The sequence below is a fragment of the Rhinolophus hipposideros genome (genome assembly GCF_964194185.1).
Source record: "Rhinolophus hipposideros genome assembly, chromosome: 10".
NCBI lineage: Eukaryota > Metazoa > Chordata > Mammalia > Chiroptera > Rhinolophidae > Rhinolophus > Rhinolophus hipposideros.
Genome location: NC_138056.1, coordinates 8621304 through 8632669, shown reverse-complemented (window position 1 = coordinate 8632669; position 11366 = coordinate 8621304).

Sequence of the window (11366 nt, the reverse complement as noted above, 5' to 3'; positions counted from 1 at the left end):
TGCCCCGGGGCGGGGATGGGCTTGGCAGGGAGCTGCCCATCTCCTGGGAGAGGAGATCAAGGCCCCTGTCCCTTGGCTCTAAGAGGTGTTTTGGGCCTACTTTGCCAAAAGGATTGTTTGGGTTTGCAAGTTTTCAAAGCATTTCTGTGTCCAAAGAGAAGCAAGTTGAAGCCTTTGCACCCGGACAGGAAGTGTCATCATCCAGGTTCTGGGCACGCGGGAGTCAGCAGTCTGTGCAGAGTGACCAGCACATCTGGCTCCACGAGACAGTAAAAGGAGAACACAAGGCTGTCTCTGTCCTTCTGAAAGCTTTGAAAGCCTAGCTTACCGCCTATAAGAGGAAACGGCACCCCAGCAAAGAGTTCTGCTTTGTCACAATGACACTCAATGTAAACGGGTAAACTTCATGCAGGTGTATAAGGCTTCCTGCTTCCATGATCATCCCTGCAAGGAAGCAGATGAAAGTGACAATGATCCCAAGGGATTCCCCAGAGAGCTCCCTGGATCTCCTGGTTCTGGTATATTCGATGCACCTCAGGGCTTCCATGTGTGCTGTTTCTTCCGTCTGGATGCTCTTCCCCCAAATCTTTGCCGGACTGGCCTCTTCTTAGTACTGACAGCTCAGCTCAATGTCAGCTCCTAGAGGCCTTCCCTAACCCCTCCCCCAAATGGCTCATTCCCCTATGACTCAGTCTCTCTCTAAGCCATGACTGTTGTTTCTTAGTAGTAGTTAATACGATTTATATTTAGTACACTTACTTCCTTTTTCCAGTTTCCACTGGCAAACTGTGAACCGAGTGCCCGCTGAGTGTTCAGTCAGTATCTGTTGAATAGGTGGGTGGTCCTTGGATTAGACGGAGAAGGGAAGATGGCTTGGAAAGAGAAGTGGACACAGAAGGGAGGAGATGGCCTTTTCTTTCCATCAGCTTCTCTCTTCATATGCCTCCTGAGGACTAACCACGTGAAGAAAGAGGCGTCCCACCAATCTCTGTCCCTTTAAGCACCTTTACCCCTGAGGCAGGGGCCAGGCCGATGGACCCTCCCCCAACAGAGGTGTGTCTGGGCCAGCAGGATCCTCACCTGCCACTGTTCTTTACCTAAATCCAAACATTGGAAATTCTTCTTGGTCTGTGTGGAGCTGGAACCCTGGAGCTCCATGCTGGAAAAAGTGGGGTGAGCCCCTTTGAGTTGCTGAACTTTAAAAGTCAGTGACAAAGGTGGGAACAGGTTGAAGGAGCCAGGTTTCCTTCTGTTTGGTGTGCACTCAAGCTCCCAGTTCTTCTACCATCCAAGGACTCCTTAGCTCTGCCCTGGGCCGGCCCGAGTTGGACTGAGTTCGTTAGAGGCAGAATCTGAAATGAGGTTTCTTTTTGTGCAAATGATAAATTGAGGGAGAACTCTCGGGATGAAAACTGGCAAGGAAGGAGGAAAAAAGTGGATGGGGCAGGTGAAGAAGCCAAGCGACGCTGTTTTCAGCTCAAGTCTGACCTCAGCCTGATTCCATGGGAGCGCTGGAGTGAGAATGGCACCACAGAGCTGTTCCACCTTGACGAAAGGGGTGGGCCTTTGCAACCCTGTATCACACTGTTACAGGCTGCAGGTCACTCCCCCACCCCCCGTGGGTGTAATGACCAGGTGGCTCGTGTCAGCCAAAGGCAGTTCTCTGGAGAAGGGTACAGCTGTGGGGGAGTGGGTGCCCCTCTTGGTGACGGGGATCTGGGTGGGGCATCTTAATATCTCCTACAGCCTCCAACCTGGTCCCCTACTGCCCCAGAATGAACCACAGCCCTCTTGTGAGGAGCCTTTGGCTCTGCCATGTCCCTGCCTCCAAGGGCCCTTCCCATTCCTCTGAAAGTCCTCCTGTAACATCCACCACCCACCCTTTGATTCCTGCGGTGCTTACTGATTCCCACTATGTCCTCGTCATCTTCTTATTCTATTCTGTCTGGGGTGTGGGCCTTGTCTCCACGTGCCTTTGGCACACAAGGACCACCCCATCTTTCCCTCAGTGTCTCTAACAGGGGCTCGCACGGAGCTGGGCACCTATGAAGTGACTCAGGGTGCACGCAACAGAACCTGGAGGACCCAGCCCTGGGCCTGTCCAAGGTCTCCGGGCTGTAGACAGAGCTGGGATTAGGAACCATGATGCCACTGAAATCTCCCAGTTTCCAAGTCCAGAGGAGAGTCCATGTTTTCTAACTCACTCATCTGGTCTCAGTGTTTTGCGTTTCTGGGTGTTAGCTTTGTCAGGATTGTAACCTTTGTACTCTTGGGTTGGAAAGCTTTTTGTGTGTACTCTTACTCAAGTTGACCACTGCTCAGAAAACCCAGGGCCAAAACCCCCAGGAGAATTGGGACAAACACATATTGCAGAAGCCTCAGAGGTCCAGTGCGTGGGATTTCCAGAGGAAGTGAAAGCTTGACTTTAGCACTAGCGGGCACACCCAGACCAGCTGGCCATAGCCCATCCCCACAGCTAGCATTGCCTTGCAACCTGGAACAAGCTTATTTCCCCTGAGCCAAAGCTCACAAGCCCCCAACGGACAACAGAACTGGGCTTTTTGTCAGTGTAACTGCTGTGGTATATCCCCTGAGGGGCTGGGAGGCATTCGAAAGACTCTGAGGCCTGGCCATGGACTTTGCACTTAGAAAGCAAAGAACCAATCTTTCTCTCTCTCTCTCTCTCTCTAGGACCCAGCCATAGGAAACCCAGGAATGGACAGGACAGACACAAGGCAGAAAAGACATTCCCAGGACAACATGGAGGCCAGTACTGTTACCTTTTCTCTAACAGTGCTAAGAAAGGACGTGCCCATCAATAATAATTTTGAACAAGAGTCAAGGCAGCAGCTGGGCTGCACCTCCAAACCAATCTGGAGAAAGAAAACAGTGCAAAGAAAGATGTTATTCAGGGCCACCAATGGCCTCTCTCTGCTCAATCACTCCCTCGCTCTCTGAAACCCTCCCCACCCAAAGGGACCAGCCTTTTCTCTCCCATGACTGGTGTGTGTGTGTGGGGAGGGGGGGAGTGGGAGAACTGGCTGCCTGGCTCTGCCTGGCCAGCTGGCTGCAAATTGTAGGTCATGAATGACAAGGGGATTCAGGCTCAGAGTGATGGTCCCGATGTCCTCTGTCAGCCCTTGGGGTCTTCTGTCTGCTACCACCCAGCGGACCAAAGATTTTTCTGTCCTTCAAACCATACAATTGGACTCAAAGTCTCTTTTCTTCCAGAAGGGCTTATGGGGGATTAATAGGAAGAGTACCTGACAAAATATGGGGGCTACCAGCTTCCCCAGAGAAAGTGACTTCCAGGGCAAGACCTTGTCGGGTCTATCTGTGTTTGTCAGACTGGGACAGCTGTTTGGGGTGAAGAAAGAGAAAGCAGTTTTCAGCTGTAGATACACACAACCACCGAGGGAAAGAAGCCGGTCTCAAAGCTTCCACGTGTATGACATCCCTGATGACACGACTCTGGGGAGGGAGAACAGATTAGTGGCTGCCAGGGGTTATGAGTGGGGAAGGGAACGGGATAACAGGAGGGAGTCTGGGGGCAACAATAGAACTGTTGTGTGTCCTGATTATGGTGACAGCTACGTGACTCTGTACCTGTGCTAAATGAAAAGAATTGTACACAACAAAGGTCAAGTTTACTGTAGTGATAATTTTTCAAATAAAAACTTAAAAAGTTCATGATGACAATATTTGCTTCCTCCACACCCGATGCTGTGCCGAGTGCAATGTCTGCTTTCTCTCATTTATTCCTCTCAGAAAGCCCATTTGGCACCCAGATTATGCCACTTGCTCAAGGTCATACAGTAAGTGGTAGAGCTGAAACTTGAACCCAGGTCTGACTCAAGAGCCTGCGATCTCACCACTGGGCCTCATCGGGGGGCAGGAGTGGGAAAGGATCACACAGTGTTTAAGACCCTGGCTTGGAGAGAATAGCAGTGAGAATCAGGTTCTCTCCTAATGGTGGGAAACTGTCGGGGGGTGGGGAAGGGCTAGCCCTGGGAATAGATGGGCCACAGGGTTGAACTGACATCTACCTGCTTAAGATGGCTCTTGGAGACCCAACCCCATTTCTCTGGTTCTCCTCTCGGGTTGGGGGTGAGTAGTTGAGCAGAACGACTGTCTGCTGGAAGCCACACCCACCCCAAAGGAAAACCATGGTTGGACTGTTGGACCATAAGAGCCTTCTGCCCAGGGCCAGCAGTGGGAAAATGGGGATTTTTAGATAAGGACGTGTTTTTCATTTTCTTTTTATTTATATGTGCCACAAATCGACTTCTTTTCCTATTTTGTTCAAAAATGTCTTATTTGTTGGACCACGAAGGTGGGTGAGGGACTGTTGCCTGCAAATTACTGAAGTTGTTCCATCGAAGTCAGTGGAACGCTCTGTGTTCACAGGGCACTGGCTGTCCCCAGCCCCAGGTCTCTGAGTCTCCTCTCAGAAACACAAATAATCCTGGGCGGTGAGGGGCCCACGTTCAGCAGTTAGAAAGTGCCATTCTGGAAGCTTCTGACTTAACAGGTCCTTGGAAATGGAATTCTGAGCCCCTGGAGGGCTGAGAGCAGTTCAAAGTCATGTGGCTTCCTGAGCAGCCAGGTGCTGTGGGAAGTGGGGGGTGGGGGGGGTAGAGACAAAGATGAGTCAGAGCCAGGGTCTTGAGCAATGCAGAATAAGGAAAAAAAATCTAAGTTCTTATACTCACAGATCTGCAGCCAGCTCCCCCCAGGCGGTTCCCTGCTGCTGGGGCAGTGAGATGGGGCCAGGCTACGTGGTGTGCTGGGTGGGAGGAGGTCCCAGAAACCTGGGAGTCCTGGCCTCTGGAAAAGCATTGTTCAAGTTTTCTTTCTGGCTTCCCAGGAGGCTGAGCTGCTGGGAAGTTCCCACCACCCACCATGCCTCCGGCTTTCCTGGAACCTTCTGTATAGCCTGCCAAGAAAGAATCTGCCCACAGGCCCCTGAAGGTACAAATCCTGTCACCTCCCTGCACCTTGCACTCTCCCCTCTTCCGGGTGAATGCCTTCAACGACAATAACAACAAACAGGAGTACGATTGTGGCTGAGTGACTGCTTTTAGTGTTCCAGGCAAGTTCTACATACCTTATCTCATTCAGTTCTCTCAACAAGTCTAAGGAGTAGTCTGCTGGTTTTATATAGCTGAGGAAACAGGAACAAAAAGGCTGTGCAACCTCCAAAGGGTCACACCAGCCAAGACGTGACCAGGCCACATTCCCTCGTAGGCTTATTGACCTCTTTCCTACTTCAGGCTGACTGCCCCATCACTTGGAGAGTAAAATCCACACTCAGCACAGCGCATAGGGCCCTCTATTTCTCACCTCCCTCTAATGCTTTAGCCACACTGTATCTCCCAGACCACCCTTTGCAAGTGCTGTTCCCTCTGCCTGGAAAGTCCCTGCCAATCCTCACCCCCACCCCATTCTTCTTGGCTAATTCCTATCAGGGTCTCGAGGCTCAGTGCTTTCCTGGGGACATGCATCTTAGATGAGGGCTAAGTTCCAAAGTCAGGGGATAATGATGAAAATCTCACGTGGGCGGCCATCATACTGACCTGTACTTTCCTGTAAGCTTGAAATATTTCATAATTCAAACTAGATTGCCATGTATGTCCTGCTGTGGGACATTTTGGTAAGGTCAATGACGGCCCCCGAAGATGTTCAGGTCCTCATCCCAGGACCTGTGAATATATTACCTTACATGGCAAAGGTGACCTTGCAGATATGATTAAGTTAAGGATTTTGAGATGGAGGGATTACCTGGGTGGGCTCAATGTAATCACAAAGGTCATTATAAGGGAGAGGTAGGGGCCTGGGAGTCAGGAGACAGGACGATGGAAGCAGAAGTTGGAGTGATGTGGTCATGAGTTGAGGAACGTGGGGAGTCCTTAGAGACCAGAAAAGTCAAGGAACTGATTCTCCCCTAGAGTCTCCAGGAGGAACATGGCCCTTTCTAGCCCCTGTAGGAATAATTTCAGACTTCTGACCTTAGAACCCTAAGGCAACAAACTTGTGTTGTTTCAAGCCCCTAAGTTTGTGGCCTTTTGTTGCAGCAGCCATAGGAAATGAATAGAGGTGGTCAGCAACTACTCCGTTGGTGGTGATACAATTTCTCAAAGTAGGAACAAGAGACCCAGGAGGGCACAGCTGGCATTCCCGAATCCTGAATCCCCAGTCCCGTAATTAGAGTCCAGTAAACTCTCTAATTTCAGCAGGAAAGCAAGGATGCCAAACTCGTGGAATCAACAGCCCTGGCCTGTGTAATCAATGAGGAGATAAGTAAAGAGTTAACAGGAGCGGGCTTGTGGGCTAACAGGAATGAGCTAAACATTAACCGCTTGGCTCTGACTCCCCTGGCCAACACAGCACCTGCAGTCTGTCAAGCACCTTACATCCATCATAGAAGAGAACAGAACAGTTCCCAATCGCAACAGCAACCCCCTGCAAGCTGACATCCATCATAGATGGGAACAGGACAGTTTCCAGGAGAAGACAGTTGTAATGGCAGCACCCCCCTCCCCACTGCCCCCCGCAAATCCTGCATGGAACAGTATAAAATCCCAGCACATCTCAGCAGTGCAGCTGTCCCCCATCGGACTCTGCCCTAGCTAAATTCCATTTACCAGTATCTCTCAGTTGCAGTATATCTGCAGCTCTCCCTCTCAGACTGCTCTGGCAAAACTTCTGCCAGTTCCAAACAGAACTCTCTTTCGCCCTTTTTGACTTTTAATAAATCTTTTCTTACTCTTATAGAGTCTCGTAACTGCTTTTACATTCTGCAAACGACCAGGGGTTAATTCTACGCCAAGACAGTCAACATCAACATTCTATCTTGGCCTCAAATACCCAATTCCTCCTGGGTTCCCAGTGCCAAGATACAAGATTCTGGTGGTCCAGGGTTTACTGCCTAGGCCTTCTTTTCTGGGTCTTGCAAATGAAAAGACTGATTTTCCAGCAGGTGGATGCCCAAGTGCTTCTAATCCTATTGCCTCAGAATCCTTGTTCTCTGGCTGCCCTGGAGGTCTCTGGGCAGAGAACTGTGGCTTATGACCTCAAGCCAATTCAACAACATTTTGTGAGCACCCAGTCTGCAACCATGCTGGGTTTAGGGGGAGATGGGATGGGACCCTCTTGGAGATGCCTTGCTCCAATTACCTTAGGAGCTAGTAGGGGAAACCATGACGTATCTGGACAGCCATAGAACAAAGTGGCATATGCCTGTAGCAGGAGGGAGGGGTCCGAGAGTTCACACTTACTGATTCAGTTACTTGTTAAGGCTCCTAATCATTTCCCATCTGCCCATCTAGACTCTAAACACTGAAAATGTGGTCCTTTACCTTGAAGGAGCAAAGAATCTTACTAGATAGATAAAAACATGGACAGATTAAAAAATAAATTTCTAGCAATACCAGGTAGTATTTGTGAGGATGTGAGTGTCCTTGCATTGTTGGGACTGCTATGGGGACGCAGAGAAGAGAGAGCAGGGATGGCGCTTCGGGGGGACGTGGGACTCAATATGGGTCCTGGAAGACCCTCAGAACTTAGGCTGGGAAAGGCATGGCGGCATTTTTAGCTATGGCGGGTGTAATCAGAGATTTGAGGGGAAAAGGGCAGAATGAGCAAAAGTATGAAGGTGCTGGTGGAAAAGCGCTCACAGTTATGAGTGGGTCAGGAAGGGCTGGTGTTAGCTGTTGAAGGAAATTAGTTTTTGTGTTGGGAAATAGTCTACGCCCATTAAATTAAACCCATGTGCCCCTTTAGTGGTATATCAGTGTCCCTGTAGTACCTGTTCACCCTTCACCGGTGAGTGTCGCAGGGCATTGGGGAACAGGAACTCAGGTGTTCCAGAGAATCTGTCAAGGGCAGGTGTCCTGAAGGAACAAGATAAGGAGGAAACATCTGACAAAGTGGGGTGGGACAGTCTTATAATTAAAAGTACTCAAAAATATGTGTGTGTGGGAGGACTAATTAGAGGTCAAACATGATGAGTGGAAGTGACAGGGTTAACTGGCAGAGCTGAGGAAAGGAGATTATTCCTAGGAAATGAGAGACACCAAAGAGGATTCAGGCCATGCCACCTTCCCTGGAGAAGCGACATTGATCAGAACTTCAGCCAGAAGCAGCCAGAACTATTTTGTTGTTTACATTCTCATCTGACCAAAGAACAATTTAGAGCCACTGTCACATAGCCAGAGCGGGCTGCCCCTTCATCTGGTTCTCTGGACAGTTGGTGGCTGAGCCTCCGTGCAGGACTGGGGGGCTCAGAAGCCAGTGTGGAGGAGAAGGGGGGTGGTGAGACAGGGCGGGGCGGAGAAGTGACATTATACTGAACCAGCTCCAATACGGGTTCAGGATGAAAGGTTAGAGAAAAAGAAGGGCGAAGAAAGGACAGGTGGATAAGATGTCATTGAACATGAGAAAGAAAAAGGTAGAGAGGAGAGAGAAAAGCTGAAGGCAAGAGGTGGGGGAAGGAACGTAAAGATAATGGACAGTAACCAAGATGTGGGAAAAACAAGATGACCGTGCAGAAAGCAAAGGATCTAAGAACAATGGGTCATGGGAGAGGAGAACAAAGGCCCCAGAGCCAGCCAGGATTCCGTTATACAAAGAGGACTAAGAGCATCTGCCAAACACAGTGACAAGTGCCCTGCTGTCTGGCTGGGCTGGGCAACTGGCTCTACACTTAACCGAATGTTCACTGAACACAGTTTTGACACACAGCAAGCCTTTAACACACAGCAAGAATTAGGTGGGCTTCTTTGCGGAGCGAGATGTCCAGGGTCTTTCACACCAGCAGGGAGGCGAGGTACCCAGGCCACTGAGATTCTGGATGTTGGAATGTCAAATGGCAGCATTTGTTACAACACTCCGAGTAAAAGTCTAGTTCAGTTACCTGTATTTTATAGTTTCTGACAGTTGTACCTGATCTGGACGGTACCTAACTGTACCTCACAAGGGACAGTTATGATGCAGTGGTTGATGGGCAGGCTCCATGCTCTGCTGGCCTGGGTTCATATCCCTGTTCTGCTATTTACTAGCAGGGAGAACCTTGGCCTTGATTTTATGATCTGTAAAATGGGTACAATGATTTTACCCACTTCATAGGGTTGTTGTGAACATTGAGTGCATATATTTTAAGTGCTTAGAATATCACCTGACACATAGAAAGTGCTTACTCCATGTTAGTAATTATGATTTATTAGAGTTCATAACCACAAAATGTTAAGACAGGAAGTGGAAGGAGGCCCTAAGTTGAGGGAGGAGAAGTTACTTCTGAGTAGGCTGCATGTGAGTCCACATGGTAGAGGGGTCAGAGAGACGGGAAGGGGCTGCCTACTGAAGCTGAAGGTTTGGATGTGGCCCTGATTGAACTAAGTCAAAGAGACTGAACCAAGGGCCTCATGTGTTCACCAAGTGATCAATGCTGCCCACTCTGGGTGATTTACGGGCCGGACCCCTGGCTTTATGGACCCTCTGCCCTAGAGATCTGTAATGTGATCCAGCGATTAGACATTTGAAGAAACAAAATCAGATTTGGGTTCTCCCACTCGCTAGCGCTAGCACTGTGGTCTTCTTTGCCCTCGGTTTCCTCCTCAGCTCAGAGAGCTGACATGAAGATCCAGTAAGTAAAGTGCGCAAGGAACACAAAGCTGGATCCCTGACAAACTCCGTTTACCAAGGCGATGTGTGCACGTGGCCTGCAGCCCTAACTGTGAAACACGACCTATGAAGTTACTAGAATATCTGTAAGGTAATACCTTCACGGTGGAGGAAGGACATCTCAAAAAAACTCCAAAAGCACAATCATAACGCTCAACTCATGTGATACCTCTAAATAAAGAATTTCCTTAAAACAAAGGACACAATGTAACAAACAGATACAGACTGGGAAAGAATTTGAAATATCTGAAGCCAAAAAGAGACTAATGTCTATAATATGCAGGAAATCCTGTACATCAACAAGTCAGTAAGAAGAACCCAATGGAAAAATGGGCAAAAGTACAAACAGGTAATTTTCAGAATAAGAAACCTATAGGATGAAACAAATATGTGGAGAGACATTCATTCGTTATAAGGCAATTGCAAATTAAGCCAACAAGATTTTACTTTCCACCTACCTGGCAAAAATTTAAAAGCTGAATAATGTCAGTAGCTTAGGAATAGGGGGCGATAAGCTCCCTACCACCAGTAGGTGGTAATGTATAGGTGGGGTAGCCATTCTGCAGATTCTGTCTGTCTGTCCATCCATCCGTCCGTCCGTCCGTCCGTCCATCCATCCATCCATCCATCCATCCATCCATCCATCCATCCCTCTTGAAGTCTCTCATGCAGGGCCATGAGGGTGGTCATCATAGCAGGTTGATTGTGCAGACAGGGAACTGGGTGCAATCCGGGGCCCTTCAGTGGGGGGATGGACGGGTTAACCGTGGTGGCTGCTCTCTGGGTCACCACACAGCTGTGAGAAGGAGGGTGGATGCACAAGGCAACACGGGTGGATCTCCCTGACAGTGCTGGGAGAAAAATGGCAGCATCCTAATTTACATAAACATCTCTGGTATAAATATAAATTAGAGTACATGCATAGAAGACAGCAACCTGAAATTCCCCAAACAAGGATATACATGAAATGTGTCAGGATGGTTGCTTACACAGGAAAGGGGAATGGGAGTTGTGACAAAAGGAGCACAGACCAAGGGTTTAGCACAGAAACTGGTGTGCAGTAAGTACTCCCTAAGTGTTATTTATTGTGAATTAATTACAAAAGGATAGTCCAAGGCAGTGACTGTTGTCCCCCAAGCACACATAAGCTCCACGAGGAGGCAAGGTCCAACTAAAATGAAGAACTTCTGCTCCACAAAAGACAGTATCTAAAGAATTAGAAGACAGGCCACAGACTAGAAGAAAATATTTGCAAAAGACACATCTGATAAAGGGCTGTTATTCAAAATATACAAATAATCTTAAAACTCAACAGGAAAACAAAAAATTTGATTAAAACATGGGCCAAAGACCTTAACAGACACCTCGCCAAAGTAGATACGCAGATGGCAAATAAGCACACGAAAAGATCCTCCACACCGTATGTCATCAGGAACATGCAAATTGAAACGAGATACAACCTATTAGAAAGGCCGAAATCCAGAACACTGACACCACCAAATGCTGGCAAGGATGTGGAGCAGTAGGAACCTTCATTCGTTGCTGGTGGGAATGCAAGATGGTGCAGCTGCCTTGGAAGACAGTTTGGGGGTTTCTTACAAAACTAAATGCACGCTTACCGTCCACTCCAGCAATTGTGTTCCTTGGTATTTATTGAAAACTTATATCCACACAAAATCCTGCAC